Below are 15,852 nucleotides of genomic sequence, written 5' to 3' on the forward strand. Positions count from 1 at the left end.
AACAGTGGATACACAAAATATAAAGACAACCAACATTTATTTACCAAAAAGTTATCAAAGAAGGTGACGTTAGCAATAAGATAGTTGTATCACTCCCAGTGCACACATATCTGAATCTCACAAACTAAGAAGCAAAAAGGGTTAGTGAGATTTGTGAAACTGGTGTTTGGCTTTTAAGATATAAATTTTTGCTTTGGAATTGCTGCATCCAACCAAGAGAAATTGTTTTCAAATGTCCGTCAGTCAACCTCATTTGATGTGCTGACTTCACATACTTCATTTCTGAGAATGTTTGCTCACAGACATAAGTTGTTCCAAACATTGGTGCCATACCAGAGGCAAATGAACTCTCATTGCAGGTACTTACACAAAAGGTACAGTGCAGCGGTGGGGTGGATGAAGTGACCTCGTGGGCCAGATCTTCTCCATGGGCCATAGTTTGGTGATCCCTGCTCCAATGGCATGCCATTTATGGAGGTCTTAATTCCTGAGATTATTTCCTTTCCTTATTCAGTGATGGTTGGCATTTGCCACTAAGTTTACCTTCTCTAGAACCAAAGAATATGTTAACAAATCAGGATATTATCTTGTTTGGTATTTAATATACCTTCTTATGTGTTTTTTATATAAATTCACGTCACTTGTCATTACTCTTAGGCCACTGTTTATATGCATGTGTGTGTGAAAATGTAAAGAATGCAAGACACAACAGCCATACCCTCTGCCAGCTCTTAGTTGCCATGTTTGTTCCTGTCAGTGTCGTACAAGGATTGGCTTTCTCAGTTACCAAACAGAGGAACTACTCAATCAGGATGAAATTGAAATACTTGAATCATCATCATCCCTTAATGTCTGCTTTCCATTCTGGTATGGGTTGGACAGCTTGACAGGAACTGACAAGGAAGGCTAGGGGCCACACCAAGTTTCATAGTTTGTTTTCGCTTGGTTACTATGACTGATTGTCCTGACTAATGCTAACCATTCCACAGAGTGTACTGGGTACTTTTTATGTGACACCAGCACCCACACCGATGCTTTTTAAGTGACACTTAGGTTTTAGGATCTCAATTCTGTTGTGGTGGGCAGGTGTTCTTCAGTACAACAATGTACCATAGATCTCGGTCCTCTGTCATCTTCATAAGGTTTGGCATTTTCAGATTAGCCTTCAATACTTTGTCCCATGTATTCCTGGGTCTCCCTCTTCCACAACTTCCTTCCACTTTAAATGAAAAATACTTTTATTGTAGTGTTATATGTTTTTTTTTTTTTGAAACCCTATTCTTCCTTTACAACTTTTGTTTATCAATTTGGAAATTTGAATAGATTTCTTTACCTCTTTTCAGACAAATGGTGATGGAGTGCCAAGTTGAGAAAATGAATTTATCTGGCAACCCAATATGATTACATGTGGGCATGTGTCCACTTTTTCATGTCCACATGGGTTGGATGGAATTTGCTGGGGTAGATTTTTCTCTGGCCAGGTGCCTTTCCTGTTGCCAACCCTCATTTGTTCCTACGACAATTACACTTGGTTACAACTCTTACATAATATCAAGACAAAGAGGCACTAACACATACACACTCACATTTATGTAGGCGCGGGCATGGCTGTGTGGTTAGGGAGCTTGCTTCCTAGCTACATGGTTTCGGGTTCAGTCCCACTGCGTGGCACTTTGGATAGATGTCTTCCACTATAGCCCCGAGCCGACCGAAGCTTTGTGATTGAATTCGGTAGGTGGAAGTTACTGCCGTGTGTGTGTGTGTGCATATAGCTGCTCAGTGCCTCTCCGAAAGAGAGAGAGGGGGGGCTTCTTTCAGTTTCCGTCTACCAAATCTATGCATAAGGCTTTAGCTGGTCCAGGATTATAGTAGAAAACACTAGCTCAAGATGCCACACAATACCACTCAACCCAAAACCATGTGGCTGCGAAACAAACACATCAGTATGTGTGTATGTATGTTTATATCTATCTATCTATCTAGTTATCTATATAGGCACAGGTATGGCTGTGTTGTAGGAAGCTTGCTTCCCAACTACATGGTTCCAGGTTCAGTCCCAATCTTTGACACTCAGAGAAGTGTCTTCTACTATAAACTTGGGAGTAGATTTAATAGATGGAAACTGAAAGAAGACCATCATATATATCATGATCACCAGCATTTAATACTCTTTTACTTGTTTCAGTCATTTGACTGCGGCCATGCTGGAGCACCGCCTTTAATCAAGGAACTCGACCCCGGGATTTATTCTTTGTAAGCCCAGTACTTACTCTATCGGTCTCTTTTTGCCGAACCGCTAAGTAACGGGGACATAAACACACCAGCATCGGTTGTCAAGCAATGCTAGGGGACAAACACACAAACACACACACGCATATATATATATACATATATACGACGGGCTTCATTCAGTTTCCATCTACCAAATCCACTCACAAGGCTTTGGTCGGCCCGAGGCTATAGTAGAAGACACTTGCCCAAGGTGCCACGCAGTGGGACTGAACCCAGAACCATGTGGTTGATAGACAAGCTACTTACCACACAGCCACACAGTCTGTTTTCCATGCTGGCATGGGTTGGACGGTTTGATAGGAGCTGGCCAACTGAAGGGCTGTTGAGGCTCCATGTCTGTTTTGGTATGGTTCCTATGGCTGAATGCCCTTCCTAACACCAATCATGTTACAGAGTGTACTGGGTGCTTTTATGCAGCATCAGCAGGCATGCTTTTTATGTGGCACCAGCAGCCACAAGTTGGCAAGATTTGGATCACTCAGCTGAAGAAGGCTGCAAACATACTGTCTGAGCAGATGACTTAATCCATGATTCAGATGACTGTTGTGATATGCGAATGAGCAAAAGCTGTTCATTGAATTTTCAGAAGTAGATGTATGCTGCTTTCTTTCTCTTTCTCTCTTAGAACAAATGAAGAAATTCACTGCTGATGAGTTGGTAAAAACAGGTGAAACTATGAGTAGTTTTTCACCGTTTTATAGAGAGAGAGAGAGAGAGAGAGAGTTCAAATAAGACACAAGATATATTTACACAGCAAATTTAAATATATGTTTATCAAATGCATGCATACTCTTTTACTCTTTTACTTGTTTCAGTCATTCGACTGCGGCCATGCTGGAGCACTGTCTTTAGTCGAGCAACTCGACCCCGGGACTTATTCTTTATAAGCCCAGTACTTATTCTATCGGTTCTCTTTTGCCGAACCGCTAAGTGACGGGGACGTAAACACACCAGCATCGGTTGTCAAGCAATGCTAGGGGGACAAACACAGACACACATACATATACGACAGGCTTCTTTCAGTTTCCGTCTACCAAATCCACTCACAAGGCATTGGTCGGCCCGAGGCTATAGCAGAAGACACTTGCCCAAGATGCCACGCAGTGGGACTGAACCCGGAACCATGTGGCTGGTTAGCAAGCTACTTACCACACAGCCACTCCTGCATGTGTGTATATCTTTTAAATTTTGATTGGTTTCAGCCATACTGCAACCATACCGAGGTATCACTTTGAAGGGATGTAATTGAATGAATCAACCCCAGTGCTTATTTTTAAAGAACTTATTGTGTTGGTCTTTATTGGCTGAACCGCTAAATTACTGTGGTATAAACAAACCGATCACTGGTTGTTAAGCCATGATGCAAGTAGTGCTCAAGTATTTTAACTGTTAAGATACACAATATTGGCAAGGTCCTATCAAGGGACGTTTCTGAGGTTTGCAGTTGATGGAATCATGTAGGTTTGATGCTGAGTGTGACAGTAAGTAGATCATTGATGTATAGCAGAAACGAGAGTGCAGGATAAAACCGAACCTTTTCTCTTTCTCTTTCTCTTTTACATGTTTCAGTCATTTGACTGCGGCCATGCTGGAGCACCGCCTTTAGTCGAGCAAATCGACCCCGGGACTTATTCTTTGTAAGCCCAGTACTTATTCTATCGGTCTCTTTTGCCGAACCGCTAAGTGACGGGGACGTAAACACACCAGCTTCGGTTGTCAAGCAATGCTAGGGTGACAAACACAGACATACACACACACACACACATATATATATATATATACATATATACGACAGGCTTCTTTCAGTTTCCGTCTACCAAATCCACTCACAAGGCATTGGTCGGCCCGGGGCTATAGCAGAAGACACTTGCCCAAGATGCCACGCAGTGGGACTGAACCCGGAACCATGTGGTTGGTTAGCAAGCTACTTACCACACAGCGCGCATTTTCTGAGATGATTCAGTGTGGGACAGAAACAGCTCAATCAACATGTGTTGTGATAGTGAGATCTAATAGAAAGCTATCTATTTCAGAGATGTGAGATGGACAGAGCCAGTGGGCAGGAAGACTTGCATGCGAGTTACAGTCAAAGGCTTTGTTTATGACCAGGTAACAACATTGCTTTCACCAAACTGAGAGTTGCTGAAGCATGGAACAAACTGCCGGCATCGGTTGTTAGCTGTCGGAGCACTGCATCCTTCAAAACTTCCATGCTTCCTGAGATTCGCCAACACTACACTTGATTTTCTCCCCTCCATACACACACAAGCATGTATCTGACTCATACATTGTTCGCTTTCCAGACATTTCTCCATTACTGCATGTAATTTATATGCACTTTCTGACAAGTTGTGGTGCACCTGAGCACTGTATACAATAATTTCATTATTATTTATTAAACTTTTCGAAAGCAAGAGACATTTACACATAAATATATAAATATCTGGGATAAGTTATGCTTAATAGGATTTGAAATGTTTGGTCTATTAATCTCACCTTTGGAGATGAGTCATTTAAAAAAATATTTACATCAACAATTTTACAACTAGTTCGATTTATGATATTAACAGAATATATCAATCTCAAAAGATTGCATGTGTGTTTGAGTGCATATATTTTACATGTTCATCTGCTTTGAGTCAGTTTCTTCATGTCAGCATGGGTTAGGCAAAGATGTTATTAAAGGACTATTTTACAGCCTGATGCCCTTCTCAGCACTAAACCTTGATTGTTTTTCCAAGTAAGGGACCTCTTAATTCACAAAACTTAAACGGTAGGAAGCGAGTGGGCAGTTTATTGACAGGAGAACCCTGCAGGAACAAGATGAGTGTCATGAAAACCAATGCAGATGTAGATATACACACACACACACACACAAATGATGGACTTCTTTTTCAGTTTATGTCAACCAAAGCCACACAAGACTTTGGTTTGCTTTGGACTACAACACAAGACACATGTGCAAGGTGCAATGCAGTGAGACTTAACCTGAAGCCCCATGGTTCAGAAGCAAACTTCTTAATGACACAGCAATGCCTGTGTGTGTGTGTGTGTGGAGGCGCAATGGCCCAGTAGTTAAGGCAGCGGACTCGCGGTCGGAGGATTGCGGTTTCGATTCCCAGACCGGGCGTTGTGAGTGTTTATTGAGTGAAAACACCTAAAACTCCATGAGGGTCCAGCAGGGGGCGGTGGCGATCCCTGCTGTACTCTTTTGCCACAACTTTCACTCATATATATATATATATATAATATATATATATATATATATACATATATACGACAGGCTTCTTTCAGTTTCCGTCTACCAAATCCACTCACAAGGCATTGGTCGGCCCGGGGCTATAGCAGAAGACACTTGCCCAAGATGCCACGCAGTGGGACTGAACCCGGAACCATGTGGTTGGTTAGCAAGCTACTTACCACACAGCGCGCATTTTCTGAGATGATTCAGTGTGGGACAGAAACAGCTCAATCAACATGTGTTGTGATAGTGAGATCTAATAGAAAGCTATCTATTTCAGAGATGTGAGATGGACAGAGCCAGTGGGCAGGAAGACTTGCATGCGAGTTACAGTCAAAGGCTTTGTTTATGACCAGGTAACAACATTGCTTTCACCAAACTGAGAGTTGCTGAAGCATGGAACAAACTGCCGGCATCGGTTGTTAGCTGTCGGAGCACTGCATCCTTCAAAACTTCCATGCTTCCTGAGATTCGCCAACACTACACTTGATTTTCTCCCCTCCATACACACACAAGCATGTATCTGACTCATACATTGTTCGCTTTCCAGACATTTCTCCATTACTGCATGTAATTTATATGCACTTTCTGACAAGTTGTGGTGCACCTGAGCACTGTATACAATAATTTCATTATTATTTATTAAACTTTTCGAAAGCAAGAGACATTTACACATAAATATATAAATATCTGGGATAAGTTATGCTTAATAGGATTTGAAATGTTTGGTCTATTAATCTCACCTTTGGAGATGAGTCATTTAAAAAAATATTTACATCAACAATTTTACAACTAGTTCGATTTATGATATTAACAGAATATATCAATCTCAAAAGATTGCATGTGTGTTTGAGTGCATATATTTTACATGTTCATCTGCTTTGAGTCAGTTTCTTCATGTCAGCATGGGTTAGGCAAAGATGTTATTAAAGGACTATTTTACAGCCTGATGCCCTTCTCAGCACTAAACCTTGATTGTTTTTCCAAGTAAGGGACCTCTTAATTCACAAAACTTAAACGGTAGGAAGCGAGTGGGCAGTTTATTGACAGGAGAACCCTGCAGGAACAAGATGAGTGTCATGAAAACCAATGCAGATGTAGATATACACACACACACACACAAATGATGGACTTCTTTTTCAGTTTATGTCAACCAAAGCCACACAAGACTTTGGTTTGCTTTGGACTACAACACAAGACACATGTGCAAGGTGCAATGCAGTGAGACTTAACCTGAAGCCCCATGGTTCAGAAGCAAACTTCTTAATGACACAGCAATGCCTGTGTGTGTGTGTGTGGAGGCGCAATGGCCCAGTAGTTAAGGTAGCGGACTCGCGGTTGGAGGATTGCGGTTTCGATTCCCAGACCGGGCGTTGTGAGTGTTTATTGAGTGAAAACACCTAAAACTCCATGAGGGTCCAGCAGGGGGCGGTGGCGATCCCTGCTGTACTCTTTTGCCACAACTTTCACTCATATATATATATATATATATATATATATATATATGTGTGTGTGTGTGTGTATATGTAAAAAAACACAAACTGGGACAAGAACACAAAACATTTAGAAGATGATACAAAAAACACGGACGGGACATTCGAAGCCTTCAATCTTCAGTCAAGAACCGGATCATCCTCGCAATTTCGGCTGATTAATCTTAAACATGAAAACACAACAACGCGAGGACGTGGAACAAGTATAGTGTTATTGGACGCTCAGGAAGGAAAGAAAGAAGGCGGATTTAACATTTCAAGCGGTGCTCTTCATCAGAAACATAGGGAAAGGAAAGATCCAAGGAAGGGAAGATGGAAGAAAAGAAATCGCCAACGATACACACACGATATATATATATATCATCATCATCATCGTTTAACGTCCGCTTTCCATGCTAGCATGGGTTGGACGGTTCAACTGGGGTCTGGGGAGCCCGAAGGCTGCACCAGGCCAGTCAGATCTGGCAGTGTTTCTACAGCTGGCTGCCCTTCCTAACGCCAACCACTCCATGTATATATACATACAATGGGCTTCTTTCAGTTTCTGTCAGCCAGATTCACTCACAAGGCTTTGGTTAGCTTGAGGCTGTAGAAGACACTCACTCAAGGTGGCATACAGTGTGACTGAAACTGGAACCATGTAGTTGGAAAGCAAGCTTCTTACCACACACCCATGCCTGTGACTATATATATATATATAATTTATTTGTCCATTTCGTTTGATGCTAATGTGTGTTAATTCATATTAGCATAGTTTAAGCAAAAGGTAATTGAGGCAGAGATTTTTACAACCAGATGCTCTTCCTGTTGACAATCCTTACCTAGTTTTCAAATAAAAAAATTTTTTTTTTATTCCAGAGAAATCTGAAAGTACAGAGCTAGCAGATGATTTGTTGGTACAGGAAATATCAGCAAATGTCACAGGTTGCAGCCTAGCCACAAATGGCAACATCATCATTTGTAGTCAGAGTTCACCATAAAGCACACACACACAGACAGACATATGATGGGTTTCTATCAGATTTTGTCTACCAAAATGTCTCACAGGCATCAGTTGGTTTGGTGACCCCGAAAGGATGAAAGGCAAAGTCGACCTCGGCGGAATTTGAACTCAGTCGCTATGTTCTGAGTTCAAATTCCGCCGAGGTCGACTTTGCCTTTCATCCTTTCGGGGTCGATAAATTAAGTACCACTGCCTCTACGCACTGGGGTCGATGTAATCGACTTAATCCGTTTGTCTGTCCTTGTTTGTCCCCTGTGTTTGGCCCCTTGTGGGTAATAAAGAAATAGGTATTGTAGAACATGATTTCCCAAGATGCCACATAGTAGGATTGAACCCAAAATCACATGATTGAGAAGGGAACTTCTTGATCACAGAGCCATGCCTGCACCTACAATATATATATATATCTTTTATCTGTTTCAGTCATTAGACTTCTGCCATGCTGGGGCACCACTTTGACTGAGGAACTTTTGGGTGATTGAAATGACCCCAGAAAAAAAATTTTAAACCTGGTATTTATTCTACTGGTCTCTTTTTGCTGAACCACTAAGTTACTGGGATATAAACAAACAGTGTTGAAAGGCAAACACAGACACAAAAACACGTGTATATGACAAGTACTTCTTTCAGTTTCTGTCTACCAAATCCAGTCACAAAGCTTTGGTCAACCTGAGGTATCGTGCAGTGAGACTGAACCTGGAACCATGTGGTTGGGAAACAAGCTTCTTAGCCATGTCTATATATATATATATATATATATATATATATACCATCATCATCATCATCATTGTTTAACATCCATTTTCCATACTGCCATGGGTTGGATGGTTTGACTGGGGAATCAAGGCGGCGAGCTGGCAGAATGGTTAGCACGCCGGGCGAAATGCTTAGCGGTATTTCATCTGCGTTACGTTGTGAGTTCAAATTCCGCCGAGGTCGACTTTGCCTTTCATCCTTTCGGGGTCGATAAATTAAGTACCAGTTACGCACTGGGGTCGATGTAATCGACTTAATACCTATGTCTGTCCTTGTTTGTCCCCTCTGTGTTTAGCCCCTTGTGGGTAATAAAGAAATAGGTTTGACTGGGGAATCGGTTAGCCAGTAGGCTGCGCTGGGCTCCAGTCTGATCTGGCAAGGTTTCTACAGCTGGATGCCCTTCCTAACGCCAACCACTCCAAGAGTGTAGAGGGTGTTTTTTACGTGCCACTGGTACAGGAGCCAGTTGAGACTGACATCAACCACGTTTGGGTGGTGCTTTTTACATGCCACTGGCATGGGTAGCCAGTCAGGCAGTACTGGCATCGCCCCACACTTGAATGGTACCTATTATGTGCCACTGGTATGGGTGCCAGTCAGGCGGCACTGGCAACGGCCACATCTACAATTTCCATTTTGATTCCAGTTTTGATTTGCTTATGACTTTTGATTTTACTTGACTCAATAGGTCTTCTCAAGCACAACATATATATACACACACACACACACACACATCTTTTACTTGTCACACACACACATATATATATCATTTACACCGTCTTGAAAGGTTTTAGTTGAACAAATCAACCCCAGGACTCATGGTTTTAAAACCTAGTACTTATTCTATTGACCTCTTTTGCTGAACCACTAATTTATGGGGATGTAAACACACCAACACCAGTTGTCAAGCAGTGGTGTGGGACAAATGCAGAAACACAGATATATACATATATATATAAACAACAGGCTTCTTTCAGTTTCCATCTACCAAATCCACTCACAAGGCTTTGGTTGGCCCTAGGCCACATGATTGGAACACAAGATGTATAATGGAATTGCAGGCAGCCTGACAGATAATGAAAATTTCATACATAGCAGATGAGCAGGAATAGTTATAAATAAGAACAATAACAAAATGTTTTGTTTTTAAAAAAAAAAAAAAAAAAAATACAGAAGTCACCATGGGTGACCTATATAATGGTGGTTACCTAGGTAACCTAATTATCAGCAGTACCCAGGTAACCTAATTAACTGCCGGGAGGTGGAAGTTCAGAAAGCACAGCAGCCAGAGTAAGATCAGGGTGGAAAAAAATTCAGGGAACAAAAGGGTTTCTCTCTTGGAGTAAAGGGCAATGTATGATGCTTCAGTGTATAATGTGGAATTGAATAATAGCAAAAGAGTGGTATTCTATTATGGAGGATGTGCACAGGCTGGAAAGTACAGCCTGCACAGACTGTAAACATTCTCCTTCCCTCTCGCTCTCTCATACACACACAGAGATAGATATATGATGAGCTTATATTTCTGGCATACAAGCTAAGTTTTTAAAACCAAAAATTCCAGGTGAAATGCAGCACGATTAGGAAAGGTAGAGGTGATGCTTGTGTCTGAATGTTTACATTGCATGTTTCCATTGTATACTAACATTGATTTGTATGCTGGAAAAATAGTATGTGATGTTGGTGTGAATGAACAATGAAGAACAAATGAGCTGAGAGAAAGACTGCATACAAAAGGAATCAGATGTAGTGTGCAACAAGAGGAGAAAACCGTACTGATAATATAGATGAGTGATGTGTGTGAATGATGGCAGTTGGGGATAGAAATGGCAAGCATGAGTGATGTGTGTGAATGATGTCAGTTGGGGATAGAAATGGCAAGCATGAGTGATGTCTGTGAATGATGACAGTTGGAGATAGAAATGGCAAGCATGACTGATGTCTGTGAATGATGGCAGTTGGAGATAGAAATGGCAAGCATGACTGATGTCTGTGAATGATGGCAGTTGGGGATAGAAATGGCAAGCATGAGTGATGTGTGTGAATGATGGCGGTTGGGGATAGAAATGGCAAGCATGAGTGATGTGTGTGAATGATGGCAGTTGGGGATAGAAATGGCAAGCATGAGTGATGTTGTGAATGATGGCAGTTGGAGATAGAAATGGCAAGCATGACTGATGTCTGTGAATGATGGCAGTTGAGGATAGAAATGGCAAGCATGAGTGATGTGTGTGAATGATGGTAGTTGGGGATAGAAATGGCAAGCATGAGTGATGTGTGTGAATGATGGCGGTTGGGGATAGAAATGGCAAGCATGAGTGATGTGTGTGAATGATGGCAGTTGGGGATAGAAATGGCAAGCATGAGTGATGTCTGTGAATGATGACAGTTGGAGATAGAAATGGCAAGCATGACTGATGTCTGTGAATGATGGCAGTTGGAGATAGAAATGGCAAGCATGACTGATGTCTGTGAATGATGGCAGTTGAGGATAGAAATGGCAAGCATGAGTGATGTGTGTGAATGATGGCGGTTGGGGATAGAAATGGCAAGCATGAGTGATGTGTGTGAATGATGGCAGTTGGGGATAGAAATGGCAAGCATGATGATGTGTGTGAATGATGGCAGTGGGGATAGAAATGGCAAGCATGAGTGATGTGTGTGAATGATGGCAGTTGGAAATAGAAATGGCAAGCATGAGTGATGTGTGTGAATGATGGCAGTTGGGGATAGAAACGGCAAGCATGAGTGATGTGTGTGAATGATGGCAGTTGGGGATAGACATGGCAAGCATGAGTGATGTGTGTGAATGATGGCAGTTGGGGATAGAAATGGCAAGCATGAGTGATGTGTGTGAATGATGGCAGTTGAGGATAGAAATGGCAAGCATGAGTGATGTGTGTGAATGATGGCAGTTGGGGATAGAAATGGCAAGCATGAGTGATGTCTGTGAATGATGACAGTTGGAGATAGAAATGGCAAGCATGACTGATGTCTGTGAATGATGGCAGTTGGAGATAGAAATGGCAAGCATGACTGATGTCTGTGAATGATGGCAGTTGAGGATAGAAATGGCAAGCATGAGTGATGTGTGTGAATGATGGCGGTTGGGGATAGAAATGGCAAGCATGAGTGATGTGTGTGAATGATGGCAGTTGGGGATAGAAATGGCAAGCATGAGTGATGTGTGTGAATGATGGCAGTTGGGGATAGAAATGGCAAGCATGAGTGATGTCTGTGAATGATGACAGTTGGAGATAGAAATGGCAAGCATGACTGATGTCTGTGAATGATGGCAGTTGGAGATAGAAATGGCAAGCATGACTGATGTCTGTGAATGATGGCAGTTGAGGATAGAAATGGCAAGCATGAGTGATGTGTGTGAATGATGGCGGTTGGGGATAGAAATGGCAAGCATGAGTGATGTGTGTGAATGATGGCAGTTGGGGATAGAAATGGCAAGCATGAGTGATGTGTGTGAATGATGGCAGTTGGGGATAGAAATGGCAAGCATGAGTGATGTGTGTGAATGATGGCAGTTGGAAATAGAAATGGCAAGCATGAGTGATGTGTGTGAATGATGGCAGTTGGGGATAGAAACGGCAAGCATGAGTGATGTGTGTGAATGATGGCAGTTGGGGATAGACATGGCAAGCATGAGTGATGTGTGTGAATGATGGCAGTTGGGGATAGAAATGGCAAGCATGAGTGATGTCTGTGAATGATGGCAGTTGAGGATAGAAATGGCAAGCATGAGTGATGTGTGTGAATGATGGTAGTTGGAGATAGAAATGGCAAGCATGACTGATGTCTGTGAATGATGGCAGTTGGGGATAGAAATGGCAAGCATGAGTGATGTGTGTGAATGATGGTAGTTGGGGATAGAAATGGCAAGCATGAGTGATGTGTGTGAATGATGGCAGTTGGGGATAGAAATGGCAAGCATGAGTGATGTGTGTGAATGATGGCAGTTGGGGATAGAAATGGCAAGCATTAGAGATAGTTGCTGCATGCAAGAGACAAGACCATGTCGGCATGGACAGGTGGTGGTAATGGTGATGTTAGTGGTAGTTGGCCTCTCCCTTGTTCAGTGAAAAGGAATCATCTGTTTGAACAACAGAATAACCTGTTCCATCCAGGGCTGCAATAGAAGACACTTGTTCAAGGTGCTATGCAGTGGGATTGAACTTGAAATCACGAAGTTAGGAAGCAAACTCCTTAACCACACAGCCCCCACCGGTACCTACACACACACATTCTAGCTTCAGCCAGTGGGAAAAAATTAAAATATATTTAACGACATAGAAACAGATAACTAAATTAAGCCTTTAGTATTCACATTATTTTCTCAAAAGTAATGCTTTTTTTTAAAAATTCACATTGTTTTGAATTAATCATGCATTATTTTGCAGGTTTGAGATTTTGATGAGGTAATTGTTAATTTTTGGAATGGTGTTGTAGGGTCGGTGTGAGAGGCCAGGTCTGACGAGTTTGAACATAAAACAGGCAGAATATTTTGGCCAGATATGGCCGGCTAAAGGGTTAAATCTATATTTGCTGAGGACTGAACTAGTAACTGAATGATGAATAGAAAGAAAAAGGACAAAAAAGGAAAAGAAACCCCCAGAACCGACACATACAAACCTAGCTTTGAATAAATAATGTTATTCCACTCTATTTAACACCATAGACTACTTTTGCTGTTTATATGTAATTCACACCAGAGTGAACATAACCATATAGGTGTATTGAAGGGTTTTAATCATTTTAGGGCATGGCTGTGTGGTTGGGGAGCTTGCTTCTTAGCTACATGGTTTCGGGTTCAGTCCCACTGCATGGCACTTTGGGTAGGTGTCTTCCGCTATAGCCCCGAGCCGACCGGAGCTTTGTGATTGAATTCGGTAGGTGGAAGTTACTGCCGTGTGTGTATGTGTGCGTTTAGCTGCTCAGTGCCTCTCCGAAAGAGAGAGAGGGAAATCAAGAACAGGACTTACTGTTCAGCCTAGAACTTATTCTATCAGTTTATTTTGCTGAACTGCTAAGTTATGGGGATATAAACACACCAACACCGGTTGTAAAATGGTTATGGGGAACAAACACAGACACAAAGTTACACACACACACACACATATATATATGACGGGCTTCTTTCAGTTTCCATTAACCAATTCTATTCAGAAGGCTTTTGGTTGGCCCAAAGCAATAGTAGAAGGCACTTGCCCAAGTTGCTACGCAATGGGACTGAACCCAGAACCATGTGGTTGGGAAGCAAGCTTCATGAAACACACATTGTCATCATTTTAAGATCCACTTTGCAATGCTTGCATTGGTCAGATGACAGTACATTGAGGCCACATACGTTTTTTTTTTGCAGTTTGATGACCCTTGCTTTCATCAACCATAACTTGGAAACAAGTGACGTAATAGTTTTCCAGTCCACTGACCAAACAGCCCAGACTCGTATTATGCAGAGGACTGGAAACAAACAACACAGGCTGACTGAGCTTGTTGTTTATGAAGATCACACATGTCAAGACTTGCTCTTTATGGTGGACTGCAAGGAAATGACACTGTCAAGAAGCCACTATTACACACACACACAATGATGATCATATCATCATTATCATCATCATCGTTTAGCGTCCGTTTTCCATGCTAGCATGGGTTGGACGGTTCTATTGGGGTCTGTGAAGCCAGAAGGCTTCATCAGGCCCAGTCAAATCTGGCAGTGTTTCTACGGCTTGATGCCCTTCCTAACGCCAACCACTCTGTGAGTGTAGTGGGTGCTTTTTACGTGCCACCCGCACAGGTGCCAGACAGAGCTGGCAAACGGCCACGAACGGACAGTGCTTTTTATGTGCCACCAGCACGGGGGCCAGGCGAGGCTGGCAACGGACACGAACGGATGGTGCTTTTTACATGCCACCGGCACGAGGCCAGTCGGGGCGGCGCTGGCAACGGTCGCGGAACGGAAGGTTCTCTTACATGCCACCGGCACTGGTAACACATCTGCAATTTCCATTGATCGATTTCGATTCTGATCCTAACTTGCCTCAACAGGTCTTCACAAGTAGAGTTTTGTCCCAAGAAGGAAAGGTATGCATACGTAGGCTGGCTCCATCCCATGTAGAAGGCCATATATGTATATATATGTTTATATATCTATCATACATACATATCTGTAAAAGTAATGTGACAATTATTTGGTAGCCATGATAAAACTCCGAGGTGGAAATCCACGCCACCATCTCTCCACCTCAGCATCTGAAACTCGGAGTTTTATCATGGCTATTGAATAATCGTCACATATTACTTTTACAGATAAATTCCTCTATTTACATAATATCGAGGTCTCTTTCATTCTTTTGTTGTCTTACCATTTTTACCAATATCATACATACATATCTCTTTTACTCTTTTACTTGTTTCAGTCATTTGACTGAGGCCATGCCGGAGCACCGCCTTTAGTCGAGCAAATCAACCCCGGGACTTATTCTTTGTAAGCCCAGTACTGATTCGATCAGTCTCTTTTGCCGAACCGCTAAGTGACAGGGGACGTAAACGCACCAGCATCGGTTGTCAAGCAATGCTAGGGGGACAAACACAGACACACACATATATATATATATATACGACAGGCTTCTTTCAGTTTTCATCTACCAAATCCACTCACAAGGCATTGGTCGGCCCGGGGCTATAGCAGAAGACACTTGACCAAGATGCCACGCAGTGGGACTGAACCCGGAACCATGTGCTTGGTTAGCAAGCTACTTACTACACAGCCACTCCTGCGCCTATATATGCATATATATATATATATAGTTTATCTATCAAGCTATCCATCCACCACCACCATATAAAGCATATATATGCACATACACATACACACAATGGGCTTCTTTTGGCTTCAATCTTCCAAATCATCTCACAAGCCTTTGATTGGCCTGAGGCAATAGTACAAGACACTTGCCCAGGGGAAATGCAGTGGGATTGAACCTGAAATCATGCATTTCAGAAGGAAACTTCTTAACCACACAGCTATACCTGCATATCCAAACCACACAGCT

At 42.3% G+C, this 15,852-nt stretch overlaps 1 protein-coding gene across 1 annotated transcript in view; it reads right to left on the reverse strand.

The window, feature by feature from the left end:
- Positions 1–15,852, reverse strand: part of LOC115219634 (paired amphipathic helix protein Sin3a) — a 193,601-nt gene that overhangs the window by 157,856 nt on the left and 19,893 nt on the right. The gene's annotated exons all lie outside the window — the stretch shown is intronic.

The sequence above is a fragment of the Octopus sinensis genome, linkage group LG15 (genome assembly GCF_006345805.1).
Source record: "Octopus sinensis linkage group LG15, ASM634580v1, whole genome shotgun sequence".
Lineage (NCBI taxonomy): Eukaryota > Metazoa > Mollusca > Cephalopoda > Octopoda > Octopodidae > Octopus > Octopus sinensis.